Source organism: Orcinus orca, chromosome 5, assembly GCF_937001465.1.
Source record: "Orcinus orca chromosome 5, mOrcOrc1.1, whole genome shotgun sequence".
NCBI lineage: Eukaryota > Metazoa > Chordata > Mammalia > Artiodactyla > Delphinidae > Orcinus > Orcinus orca.
This window is the reverse complement of record NC_064563.1, coordinates 64,029,775-64,043,678: the sequence shown is the minus strand read 5'-3', so window position 1 is coordinate 64,043,678 and position 13,904 is coordinate 64,029,775. Positions and strand designations below refer to the sequence as shown.

Below are 13,904 nucleotides of genomic sequence, written 5' to 3'. Positions count from 1 at the left end.
GCGGCAGTTTTTCAAATACTGTGTTGGCCAAAACGTTCGTCCGGGTTTTCCATAAGATCTTACAGAAAAAACCCAAACGAACTTTTTGGTCAACCCAATAATATTCTTCCGAATCGTCAAATAGCAAGTCATCCTCTCTACTCTCCCTCCCACCACCATATTTTATTTATCCTGATTTCAAACCATTTAAGCCTTTAAGATTAGTGCCATAAATTTAATATTACCTTTAGTACTTAGGACATGGCCAGGTTTATTATTTTATTCAGTCTTTTAGCATATTCCCTTATATCTCCTACTCATGCCCACTTTGTCAGCACAGTAACTTGTAGCTGCCTGGTGCTTGTTTCAGAAAGCAGAAATGTCTTATTGTGACATAAGGACCACTGTGTTTGTGAAGCTATTCTAAATCAAATGGGAAATGTTGAGGTAGGACAGTGTGAAACTGTGTTAAACTAGTTCTCCTCTGAACTCTGTTACTTATTAGCCATTTGACCTTAGGCAGTTTGTTAAACTTCTCTGAGCCTCATTTTGGTCATTTATAAAATGGGGATACCTTATACGCCTGCCCCGTCTGCATCCCTTGTTTTATACTCAAGGACAAGATATTAGTAGTGGCTTTGAAGCAGAAACCCCTGGAAACAACCAAAATAGCCATCAATAGGAGAATGGTTAAAGAAATTTTGATCCAACCCTACTGTGAGATACTAGGCAGCAGTTACAAAGAGTGAAACAGGTCGATCTGTGTTATAAGAATGTTTTCCCTGACATATTATGAAGTGAGAAAAACACATAATAAAACCTCATTTGTTTAAAAAAAAAGTCAGGATATATATGTGGTCATAATGATGAGTAGTTAACCTATATAAAATGCTTGCTGTGTGCCAAGCACTGCTCTAAACTGTTCACATATAAACGCAATCCTTACAATAACCCAATGCGATTGTACTGTTGTCATCCTCACTTTTATAGATGAGAAAACTCAGATGAGATGATACATGTGGTGAGTAGTAAAGCTGGGACCCAACCCATGACTGTCTAGATCCAGAGTCTATGTTCTTCACTATTACCTATCTGTCTGCCTTTCTGTCTATCTAACAACCTATCAGCTCCCTATCATCTATCTGTCTATCTTTCCATCCATCCACTCATCAATCCATCCACCCATCCATCCATCCATCATCCATCCATCTTTCTATCTGAGATCTGGAAGATACACATTTTTGGAGAAGTGACAAAGGGCACTTTCACTTTTTATTCTACACATCACTTTCACTTCTATAAACTTTTGTATTGTTTACTATGCCATAGTCAAGTTTAGAAGTAGAGTACTGGGACATATGATATAGAGATGCAGTAATTATAAAGGAAAAGCTTTACAAACAAGTGGTCCTTAAGCGGGTATTAAAAGCAATGTCAATAATTTACTTTGGGTGGGGCCTTGAACATGAATATTGCTTGTAACTTTGAGGGCGGGGTGTATGACACCTTTTCCTCTTAAATTGCAAAACCTTTTTCTTTCAACAGCACCTACATAGCACTTTGTCTCCTCAAAACTCAAAAGTTTTGTTTACTGACTGAAAGGAGCTTATATGTGAAAGCTTCTGTTAGAGCAGGGCTATAATTTGCGGCTATGTAGCAGGGCAAAGTTAAATTGAAATTAAATATATGATTCTGGACAATTAACCAGTGCTTTATCCAACTTAATCAACCAGCCACAGATATTGTTTCTTTTACCCTCACAAACTCTCATATCCATCCACAATATTTGCCTCATATTTTATTCTAATTTGGTGTTTACATTTCCCCTGTAAAATATTTCTTGGGCCTGGATTTCTAATTAGGAAGATTGACAGTTATAACAAACAATCCATTCCTGGATTCTTGTGCATTACATTACCAAAAACATTTGTATTAGTTTACTATTTTGATTATTACAGGATGAGTATGATGTTGCTAGAATGTATTTAGTGTGTCTTTATTCCCTGCTTCCTTGCATTTAATATCTTTTTATCAAAGATTTTGAGGTTGTTCATACAATTGGCTGATACTTCCTGATTGCAAGATATCTCTGTAGCCTTTTAAACATATTTAAATGTATTTCTAAACTTTCATTCACTTGCATAAGCATGAATGTAGAACTTCTGAATGGCAGAATTTAAAAAATGATTTTTTTCCTCTCTTAAGCTGAAGATTCATTCACTTAAAAACAATACATTTTAAGATGCAGTGTTTATTTGTAACTCTATAATGGAACTCTGAGAGCAAGTGGCACATAAGAAGTGCCCCATGAAATATCTTTGAAAAAGAATGATTGATTTTCCATACAAGTCCTCAATTTAATAATTGAAATGTTATTTCACAAATATGAGAAATAGGGCTTCCCTGGTGGCGCAGTGGTTGAGAGTCCGCCTGCCGAGGCAGGGGACATGGGTTCGTGCCTCGGTCCGGGAGGATCCCACATGCCGCGGAGCAGCTGTGCCCGTGAGCCGTGGCCGCTGGGCCTGCGCGTCCGGAGCCTGTGCTCCGCAACGGGAGAGGCCACAGCAGTGAGAGGTCCGCGTACCGCAAAAAAAAAAAAAAAAAAAAATATGAGAAATAGACATCCAGATGAGGATACTGAGGAACACAGAGACACCCAGATCCAGGAGTAAGCTAGTATGAGAAGTGCTAGATTTCTCACACTTAATCCTCATCACTAAATTTTAACTCTCTTTAAATGTTTTTATTACTAGTAAAATGTTTTCATGGCACTAATGATGACAGTATTTACTGAATGAATAAAGTATAGAATGGCCCATTAAAACAGATAATGTTCAGCCTCATTTTGTGTTGTTCTAGAAACTTTATTTTAAATCCATTAAATAATTTTCTATGGCACACTGTACAATCTTGCTTCTCTACCTTTCCCCTCTACCTAGAATATGGTCTCATATCTGTCTATCACAGTCCTACCCACTCTTCAGGGCCCATGTTCTCCATCAAGCTTATCCAGGCTACTCCATATTTTCATAGCTGTTTGTTCATACTTTTACCATAACTTATTCTGAAGAGACACTTGTATACATGCCAATTTCTCTTTCCTGGATAGCTGGGCCCAAATCCTGAGCTTTTTTTTTTTTTTTTTTTTTTTTTTTTTGGTGGTACGCGGGCCTCTCACTGCTGTGGCCTCTCCCGCTGCGGAGCACAGGCTCCGGACGCGCAGGCTCAGCGGCCATGGCTCATGGGCCCAGCCGCTCCGCGGCACGTGGGATCCTCCCAGACCGGGGCACGAACCCGCGTCCCCTGCATCGGCAGGCGGACTCTCAACCACTGCGCCAACCAGGGAAGCCCCTGAGCTTTTTTTATATTTTTAAATTCTAATCTTTACTTCCACAAAATTCCATGATGGCAAGGATTTAGTCTCTTCATCTTTGGATAACTTGAAGGAATACCGTATACCTACTATAGAGGTAGTCAGTTATGCTTATTCAGTGGATAGTAGACACTCAACAATACTCAACATAAACAGGTTTCTCTAGTTAAGTTCCATAATCAGGAATTGTATCTATTAGCAGTCAATTATATGAGATATATTCACAATATTGAGAGATAGAGAAAAATCTGATATTATAATATGCAAATAATTGACTGAATTTTCACTATACATTGTGATCTTCTACTACATAGATATATAATATTCCTTTCAGAAGAATACAGAACATTTCTGTGCCTGGTTGACTTGGTTAAAAACCTCATTAGGAAAAATGTTTGTACCATTTAAAAGAAAATCCTATTTTTCCCAAATTACATTAATTTGCCCAGATTGATAACAGCTTCAGGAGGGGGGGCAGAGAGAGAGAGAGAGGAGGAAAGAAAGAAAACATATCTTTGATACCACAGTGTATTGGGCAGGAGCAATTTAAAAGAAAAATGAGGAATCTCTGATCTTTATTTATGCTTCCCAATGTTAGTGTGGTGCTTTTATGTACTTACAAGCAAATTTTATGTAGCAATTGACAAAATTTCTTTTTGGATTCCTAAAATAATTCTCCTCCTCCTCTTTCTTCATCTTCCTCTTTTGCAACATGAGAAGTTTACATGAAAACTAACCAGTAGGGATTTCCCTGATGGCGCAGTGGTTGGGAATCTGCCTGCCAGTGCAGGGGACACGGGTTTGAGCCCTGGTCCGGGAAGATCCCACATGCCACGGAGCAACTAAGTCCGTGTGCCACAACTACTGAAGCCTGCGCACCTAGAGCCCATACTCCACAACAAGAGAAGCCACCGCAATGAGAAACCCACGCACCGCAGCGAGGAGTGGCCCCCACCCCTCGCTGCAACTGGAGAAGGCCTGCGCGCAACAACATAGACCCAACGCAGACAAAAAAATAAATTAATTAATTAAAAAAAAAAAAAAAAACTAACCAGTAGCTTAGGTGACTTAGAAATACTATAAAGACAGCAAGAGGGACATCGCCCGAATCTATAACATTAGAAGTTGATCCCAGGACTTCCCTGGCGGTCCAGTGGTTAAGACTTCGCATTCCGGTGCAGGGGGTGCAGGTTTGATCCCTGGCTGGGAGCTAAGATCCCACATGCCTCACAGCAAAAGACCAAAAAACATAAAACAGAAGCAATATTGGAACAAATTCAATAAAGACTTTAAAAATGGTCCACATCAAAAAAAAAAAATCTTAAAAAAAAAAAAGTTGATCCCTAGGAGTTGGTTTTGGTTGTCAGAGAACTCTTGATATTGTGCTTATGTTCTCTGACTTGTACATTAAACTGTAGTGAGGGTCATGATGTGCCAAATACCCACCTGGCGTAATACACTGCATTATATAAGCCCCTTAACCTAAGCTGCCCTACATTAAAAAAACTACCTAGAAACTGATGAGTAACACAAGAAGGAGGGAAGGCAGAAAAGAGGGAAGGAGGGAGGTAAGAGAAGACAAGAAGACAAGAAGAAAGAAGGGGGCTTCCCTGGTGGCGCAGTGGTTGAGAGTCCGCCTGCCGATGCAGGGGACACGGGTTCATGCCCCGGTCCGGGAAGATCCCACATGCTGCAGAGTGGCTGGGCCTGTGAGCCATGGCCGCTGAGCCTGTGCGTCCGGAGCCTGTGCATCCGGAGCCTGTGCATCCGGAGCCTGTGCTCCGCAATGGGAGAGGCCACAACAGTGAGAGGCCCACGTACCGCAAAAAAAAAAAAAAAAAAAAAAGGAAGGGAAGAAGTGGGCAAGGAAGGGAGGAAGAAAAGGAAAAAAACTGTTTTGGACAGTGGTAGCTGTTAAAGACAGACATGAACAAAATGAATGAGATTGGTAATATACAAAACAAAAATTTCAAAGGACATCTAAGCAAACATATCAATGTTAATATGAGAGTTTTTATTTTTGCATTTCTTAATTTGCAAATTGTAGAGAAGACACTAGAAGTTTGACTTTGGGGGCTTGAGCATCTATTTCCAAATCAAAATAAACAATTCTCAGTCTAATGTCATGTTTTAATTGAAAAACCTTGGCACAAAAAAGGTTATAGTATATGTATGTCATTATTGATACACAATATGCAGCATTCAACCAGAACTGTTACTTTTCCTTTTCTGGACACTATTTCATTTTTTTCTAATCCTAAAAAGTTTGACAGGATTTGTCTGGCTGCTAGCAAAATTCAGGGGCAAAGGCCTTGATTTAAGTATACATAAAATGACTTAGTTAGGTATATACAATTTAAGAAAAAAAAAAAATTTCCATATTAACATCCACACACCTACATTACATAATTAAGACAATATAATTAAAAACCTAATTAGAATCACATGGTGTAATCCTTTTGTATTTCTTGATTCCTATATGTTTAGATAGGTTACATCAATATCAGGTTAAATAAACCTTTTATTTATCATTCCTAGAGTAGTTTGTAAACTTTTCTTAAACATGGAAAGTAAAAATCCAAGAGAAACAAAAAGTAGCTCTTCACAACTTTGTTTATCCAGACTTGCTAAGATATCAAAAGATACCAGTCTATCAACACTAGAAGGCAGAGCTGGGGAGTGAGGGAATTAGAGAGAGGTTGATAAAAGGGTACAAACTTTCAGCTATAAGATGAAAAAGGTCTGTAAATTTAATGTATAACATGGTGACTATAGTTGATAAGACTATTGAATAATTGAAGTTTGTTAAGAGAGTAGAACTTAAATGTTTTCCTCAAAAAAAAAAAAAAAGATAAATACATAGGTGATGCATGTGTTAACTAGATGGGAGGAATCCTTTCACAATGTATGCTTGTATCAAATCATCATGATGTACATTTTAAATATCTTACAATTTTATTTGTCACTTATAACTCAATAGAGCTAAAAAACAAAACAAAAACAAAAACCACTAGAAAGGAAACCTCACCTATAGTATTATTCATGGTTTTCATGTACATTTAAAAAATTCCAGGTAGTTATTTAATTTATAGAGGGCTGCCCCTGTTTGACTTTTAGAGATTAACTCTGAAAGACCATTGATTGATAGATAGATAGACAGATAGACACACACAAACAAAGGAAAACAATAATTAGCAAAATTCACTTCTAAATGAATAGAATTTTTAAAATAGTGTCTTTTAACTTTTTTGTGAAATACAAAAACTTTGCTCTTTAATACAAAATCTTGATTTTCAGGGATATAGAACACATAAAAAATTTAAAAACCTATTGCTATAGTTTAATCACTTGAAAGAGAAACTATAAAATCTGAGTTAGTATCCCAGTTCTTCCATCTATCAGCTGGATCACAGTATGCCAATGACTCAGCTTCTTCCTTGGTAAAATGGGATTAATGATATTTATTTCATAACATTATTCTAAGGATCAAACAAAATTATGAACTGAGAAGTGCTTTGTAAGCTATAGGGCATTAAACAAATTTAAGATTTTTTTTTTTTTTTTTTTGCGGTACGCGGGCCTCTCACTGTTGTGGCCTCTCCCGTTGCGGGGCACAGGCTCCGGACGCGCAGGCTCAGCGGCCATGGCTCATGGGCCCAGACTCTCCGCGGCATGTGGGATCTTCCCGGACCGGGGCACGAACCCATGTCCCCTGCATCGGCAGGTGGACTCTCAACCACTGCGCCACCAGGGAAGCCCCTAAGATTTTTTGAAGTAATAATTTTATCTAGTTGAGAAATTATGATTTATGCAACATATTCCTAACAGTGAGTTTGATGTCTAAGCATGGGAACCACTGCGAAAACATACATTTAACCAATAGGAAGTAGAGTGTCTTTCCGGTCACCTCTCAGACAGATTAACAACCTGTAAGAAAAGGATCTACAGTTAGAGCCATGCTGTATTAGGTGGACAATGTAATCACTAGGACAATTCTTAATACAAAGAAAGTGGAAACATGAGTCTGAAGAGGGGAAATATAAAAGGTATTCTTCATCAAGAGTGAAACTTTGAAATCCATCTATTTAAGATTAATCACTATTCTTTTAGCTAAGCTGTTGTCATCTCTAACTTTCCCTGAGTAGAAAATAATCTGCACTTCCAACTAAGTTATTCATGGTCCAATTTGTTCTCAGAATACTATAATAGGCTTTGTGAAGATAAGTTTTATAATAGGGATTTAACATAGTGAGAAGCCAAGACACAGAGGCCTTCAAACACAAAGAGTATATATGTGTATAAACTGCTCAGTCCCTTCCCCCTCTTCTTCCACTCTCCCTTGTCCCCTCTCCCCAAAAAGACATTCACCCCTACTTAAAATCTAATTTTTACAAAGGATTTGGATGAAATGCCATCTCAACAACTTCACAGTACAATCAGTTTAGCTACTGCAGGGCTGCTTTAGAGGCATTTCATCAGAGCTGGGAAATGGGGGAAACTTTGAGCAAAGTACCAGTGGAAGAAGGAATATTGTGAAGGATTTTAAGAAAGAGAAACATTCAAAATCTTCCCTATTCGCAGTTCCGTCTTGCTTGATGACCACATTTACATACTGAGTTCACAGGCTAGAGCTCTCAGAGAGAACTCTACTTTCCTGGAGAAAATAAAACTTTCAGGGTGGCATCCTGGGGGAAAAAAAAAAAGAAGAAGAAGAAGGAAAAAGAATCACTGATGATTTACAAACATTATTTTCCAAGCTTCTGATATCTTAAACTATTGAAAACACTTAAAGTTAATTCAGAGACACTACTAATTTATTGTTTTCTCCTCTTTAGCTCTATGAGATCTGTCTTTCCCTACTGATAATTTTTATCTCATTTATATCCAAATGAATGTATTGGCTATTTGTTTTACAAAGTAGCAAGGCACTTAAAGTGAAGCGCAAGTTTATCTTCATTCAGGTGGTGGTTATTTCTTTTTAAGATTCCATATTTTCACATTTTAAACAGTTCAAGACACAAGCACATGAAATGTAATATTTAAAATACTTGAAAAAAATAAAATACTTGAAATTCTTGATCTATTAATGTATTTTAACAACTAGCTTCCCTTTTCCCTACTTGTAACATCCCTGCTGTACCTATTTTGTTGCAAGTCAGGCTATCTTACTTGCATATTTGTAACAAACTATATAAAAGGATGAAGATGTGTGGTTTCTTGAGTATTTATATTCAAACCTCTTCTTTGATTTAAAAAATCTTACAAATCACATAGGAATTATATAAGAAATACACATTTTAAACTTCTTTTTAAGCAAAGAAAAAAATTTTAATTGTTTTTTAATGTGCTTTTAATGATTTCTAGCACTCACACCTCCTTACTTGCTTTCCAAACTGTTTATACTGTCCCCAATAACACTCAGTGGAAAGCTGTCACTCCTGGCTAAATCCTTACTTAGGGTGGAGGCTATGCCTCCATGAGACAGGGTCAGGGGGTCAAAATCGATTTTGGAGGCCACCTGGAGAGTCCAGGCCATGAACTGACTCAAAAAATTTATATCAGAGCCGGAATAGTCCACCTCCCAGGGTCAGATCTGGCCTGACACTCCAACTGCAGGCTGGGGCATGCTAGACCGAGCTCAGAGAGAGGCCAGAGTTGTTGACCCTGCTAGCTGACCTCTTCAAACTTCAGGAGAATTTTTTTGGCAGTTACCACGGTGACTGGGTACTCTAAAAGCTTATCCTTCTTACTGAAAGGAGGGAAAAAAAAAAATTAGGAAAAAAATATGTTAAAACCTACCTTGCAGAAATGCCTATCACAGTTAAAGTTAAAAAAAAAAAAAAAACTGAAGTAGCTCTAAATTGTCTATGACTTTAATCTCCTCTGCTGTCCTAAAGAAATTGGAATTTGTAAGGTCTTTCAAAAACCAAATTCACATTTGGAACAGATACTGCTTTTTTTTTTTTTTTAAACCAATATCTGACAACAATTTGAATAATGTATTAAAATACGTTTTAAACAACCTAATTTACTTGGAAATTCTGATACCTCTCTGCTTTTCTTTGAGAATAATCAGCTTTGAAATTAGATCTACCATAAATGCTAATTTAGTAGGGGAAAAATACTGTAACTAAATAATCATTTTTGGGTCAAAAACATACTCGATACTTTTTTTCCTGAGAGAAAAGTGTCCATTTTTGCTTGAAATAATAAAAGGAGAAAAACAAGGGGCCATTATTATATAGTTTTAAAAATTTTTTACCAAATGACTTAATAAAATAATGTTTACATTAAAAACAATGTCGTGAAAATACTCTAACATAACAAAAGAATACTAGGAGGAAAAAAATCAAGGTGCAGTTTCTTTCAGAGCAATTTAAAGTGAAAAAAAAGCCATAGAATATTCTTCTATGTTAATACCAAATGCTATCTTGTCCTAAAGTTCCACAACAATGGAAAGACTCATGAATTAAAATTTAATTCCCCATGGGGTAAACCTATGCACATTATAAAACTCTACTAGTTGATTTTTGGTGACAGATTGTAATGCAAAATACTTTTAAATGGCTCCTATATGTGACTTGAAATTAGATAAGAATCATAATAATTTAGAAGTATGATATTATTTAATTATAATAATACTTGTTTTAAAAAAAAATGCCTGTGTACTGTTTAATGACTTTTTGTAAAGTGAAATAACGGACTCTTAGTGTTGCTATTGCTCTGGCCCTCCTTTAATTTTCTCATCTGCCTCTTACATGATCCAGGTCCTGGAAGTCTTGAAAGGACTTCCTCCAGCAACTCTGCATGTGTGGGTGTGTCTGTGTGTGAACATAAGCACACACAAATGATTAAGCATTGGTGAGGAGAGGGTGGGTTTGCATTTTAAAAAGCGGTGGGTACATAACAAAACAATGTCTTTGGTCTAAATATCATTTCTCATCTTGACTCTAAGCCAAGAAAGAAAAAATGATGAATTACAGAAATGTAGTAACTGACACTCCAGAAATGAATACTGAAATTTCAGAGGAATGTTTTAACCTAATCTTGAATGTTCATTTTGCTGTGACCTATTTTCATTGCTTTGTAATCACCACTAAATTCTTAGAACAGAATGGACATAAAACCAAGTATCTGTTAATTAATCTTAATTTAAAAAAAAAAAGAACCGAAAATATAATTCAGAATATAATTTCCTTTCTTGTCTTGTGTTAAAACATCCAGTGAAAGGAAAGACTGGAGATGTATTTTGAGATGATTTTGCCACGTGATCCAATTGCACTTTGCTAAAACACAGGTCTTTCAATTAGATAGTGTGGTTCTTGCCATTGCAAAGGGGGCAATGAGGTTGGTGAGTCACTACAACTGTGGTGCCAGCTCATTCTCTATGATGAACTCAGACTGTCCTCCCCAGACGGGAGCTCTTGGCAAGCTTCCTTAAAGACCCGGAGGCTGGCAAAGCATGAAGAACTATCAAACAGGAAATGAGGTCCTCCTCAGGTTTTGAAAAGAGATGATAGAAGTCTTAAAGTGAGGCAAGCCAGACCAGAATCTCCTAAACTACAAACCTTATCTTGAGTGAAACATTATTTCTAAGTTGGATCTGAAAAGGAAAAGAAGTTGAAGCATAAGACACTTGTTCATTTGTATGTAAGAAAAGAGTGCCAAGTCTCTTAGTTTGGTTCCCTCAAGTCAAAGTTAGGATCTCTCCCAGGAAAAGACCAAAAATCATTTGTCAGTTTTCTGCATAAATTTCTACTAAAAGGACAATGAAATAGATATTTAGAAGATCCATAGACCCGGGTCTTCTCTTATGTTGAAAATTCACCAGTTTGTTATAGAACTACAGAATTGAGGGATTGGGAGGGATTTAAGAGATTATCTGGTCCTATCTCTTTCCTTTACGTATGCAAAATATGAAGCCAGGAACATAAACTTCCTTCCTTACACATTGTTAGTTACATGCCTCAACTGGAACTTAGAGCTTGCTCAGCACTTCTAGTCTAGTAAGTTCTCCACTACAACCTGTGGCCTCCTCACTGGCAGAAAGGATATTAAAAGCCCATACCAGTAGACCTGAAGACAGAGTTATTCTGGAGCTATGGTATAAAATGATTGTAAAACTCATTCAAGTTACACTTCCAGGAAACAACTTTAGGTACCACACAAGCAGAAGTTCCACAAAATCAGGTAGTGAAACAATATGATAATATGTGCTGTAGGAAGCTTCAAAATTCTCAGAAACTTTGGTAACAAGGGTATGTTGTTAATATTATTTCTCCGGCTAATTGTTTTTATTGATTTGTTATGGCTAACAGGCACTGATTGATTTTCTTTTAATTGGTACAGAGTCGCACTCTGCCAGGTTTATAATTAAATACTGAGAAGCAGGGCTTTTGGTGTTAGTCTAAGCTTCCAGTGGTATGAAAGTCTATCCAAATAACCATGAGCTATGTAAGACTTGATGGCTGCCAGTCCAGAAAGGGCTTAATCTGGTCTTTCTTTAATATTTCTCTAATTTAGTTCAGTTTAACTTGTTTTTATTAGGATCAGTGGATTCTAAAAATGAAGTAAAAAGAGGCCTGTAGAAAAATGGGGAATTCATTGCTGATACCCCAAACTGCCACTTGTCAACTGCATTCAACTATAAAATTTACTTTCTACATCATGTATTTTCATTGCAATCCCCAAACTCCCCTTCTAACTTGTTATGGCATTTGGGAGAAGATCATGATTTAATTCTGAGAATCTGGCTCAGGGCCCCAGAAGGAAAAAGAGTAAGGGGTAGAGAAAAAGTACGAGGTATGCTGAGGGGTTTTTATAGGGAAGGAGGCTGGTAAATTAGGAAGACAGTTATGTATGATTAAGAGGTGAAGGCAATAGGAGTCAGGTAGTCCTTAACTCCCATCTAGAATTTCAAAGAAATGTTATATCCTTTCCATAGGTTCCAATGAGTGTTAGTTAAGGAAAGCATTTTGGGTACTAATTACATGTTAATGTTTTGGAGCAGGGAGTGAAAAAAGACTCTGAGGTTGGGTCAGAAGAATGTTTGCTTGGCTACTCGAGGCTCCTGATGAAGTTCGGCTACCTACACCACATTATGTGTGTGCATCTATCATTTTGTTTCTCAAAACACTTTAGTCTTCTCCCCTTTTCCCAGAAGCAGACTTCACCCAAAGGAGAAAGAGCTGTTAAGGGAAACTCCTTAGCAGAAGGGAACTTTCAGATATACAAACATTTTTTTTTTTTTTTTTTGAATCAAGGATGAGAGGCTGGTGAAGAAATTAAGTGAGGAATTGTGAGGTTAAAGAGTGAGAACTTCCCACTTGGTTCTGAGCTCCACCCCCAGGACCAACCAGGCTGTGCTCCAGCGACAGTGTGGATGACGGAAAAGCTGGCTGCCTTCCCCATCTTCTTGACCTGCCTTAAGACTTTGCCAGACCTCTTCCCTCAGTCCAGGTGGGCGCAGCCCTCTGTTTTAGACACTGTCCACTGCACTGCTCCAGAAGGGCACAGCCTAGGGCAACTTGGCCAGTGGCTGCCTTCTGCTGAGACACGACCGCTTGAAAAGGGGCCCACTCTTTTGGCATCCTTCATAGGCTCCTTAGGAAATTGTTCAAGACAGAAATTTTGAAATTGAATTTTAATGATTGAGAAAAGAGGGGCGAGGCACAGCAGCTGCTCCATCGCAGCTGCCCCAGCTGCTCCATCCTCAGGAAAGGCCGCCTCTTGGCCACCGCACCCACCAGTCCCAGAAGAAGGGAAGAAGAGGGACACAAAGGTGAAGGCTTCAAGTTTAGAGTGAGGGCCTTGGCTCTGGGTGTTTGAGAGACATCCGCACCCACAAACGCAAAGGAAAAGGCAAGCAAAACAAACAAAAAAACCATAACTTAGTCCCAGGTTGCCGAAATGACTTGTGGGCCCAAGAACACACATTTGGGGGTGGGGGGGTGGGGGGGGTGGGAGATGGAGATGAGGGACCCTTTTATGAAGGACCTCGGGAGAAGGGGAGAGTTTTGTAGGACATGAAACCAGTTTTCTCCCCTGGATACCCATGGCTTGTGTGCTGGAGTCACTGCAGCCGGATTAACGTTCCTTCTCCTTCTTCTGCCTGCTGCCTGGGCCACGTGGAAATGAGAAGCAGAACACAGGACAGTGCTCGCCCACCACCAGTTTCCTCATCCGAAAACTCAAGTGCCTGAGAGTGAAACGCCACCAAAAGTTATTGCTAGCGACAAATTCGGGCTGACAAATTGTCGATAATCGCGCCTTTAACGGTCAGGACGGCTTGCAGGCAATAAAGAAGCAAGACGCACGAACGGGTGGGCAAGGCGCGGGCCGCAGTCGGGTCCGCGGTTCCCAGGTTGCGCCCCGCCCCCGCCCGGCACCACACCGCCCCCGAACCAGGGACCGCGCGCAGTGCAGGCCCGCTGGGCTCCCACCCGCCTGCTCCAGCTCTGGCTCTCTTTCTTCCCGTGACTCATACAGACTGCAGGAGGAGCTTCTCTCTTCCCTCTCCTCCAATTAACCCGCTGGGTGCGCGTGTCTACGG

General features: G+C 38.9%; 1 protein-coding gene across 4 annotated transcripts in view; it reads right to left on the bottom strand.

The window, feature by feature from the left end:
* Nucleotides 1–5,461: 5,461 nt before the first annotated feature.
* The window catches only part of SOX2 (SRY-box transcription factor 2), a 120,822-nt gene continuing 112,379 nt past the window's right edge, over nucleotides 5,462–13,904 (bottom strand). For 2 of the 4 annotated variants that reach the window (XR_007477709.1, XR_004476025.2), the window contains one exon: nucleotides 5,462–13,550. The gene's annotated coding sequence lies outside the window, so the exon portion shown is untranslated. The remainder of the gene's footprint in view (nucleotides 13,551–13,904) is intronic. The other 2 variants (XR_007477707.1, XR_007477708.1) reach the window with 2 other exon arrangements.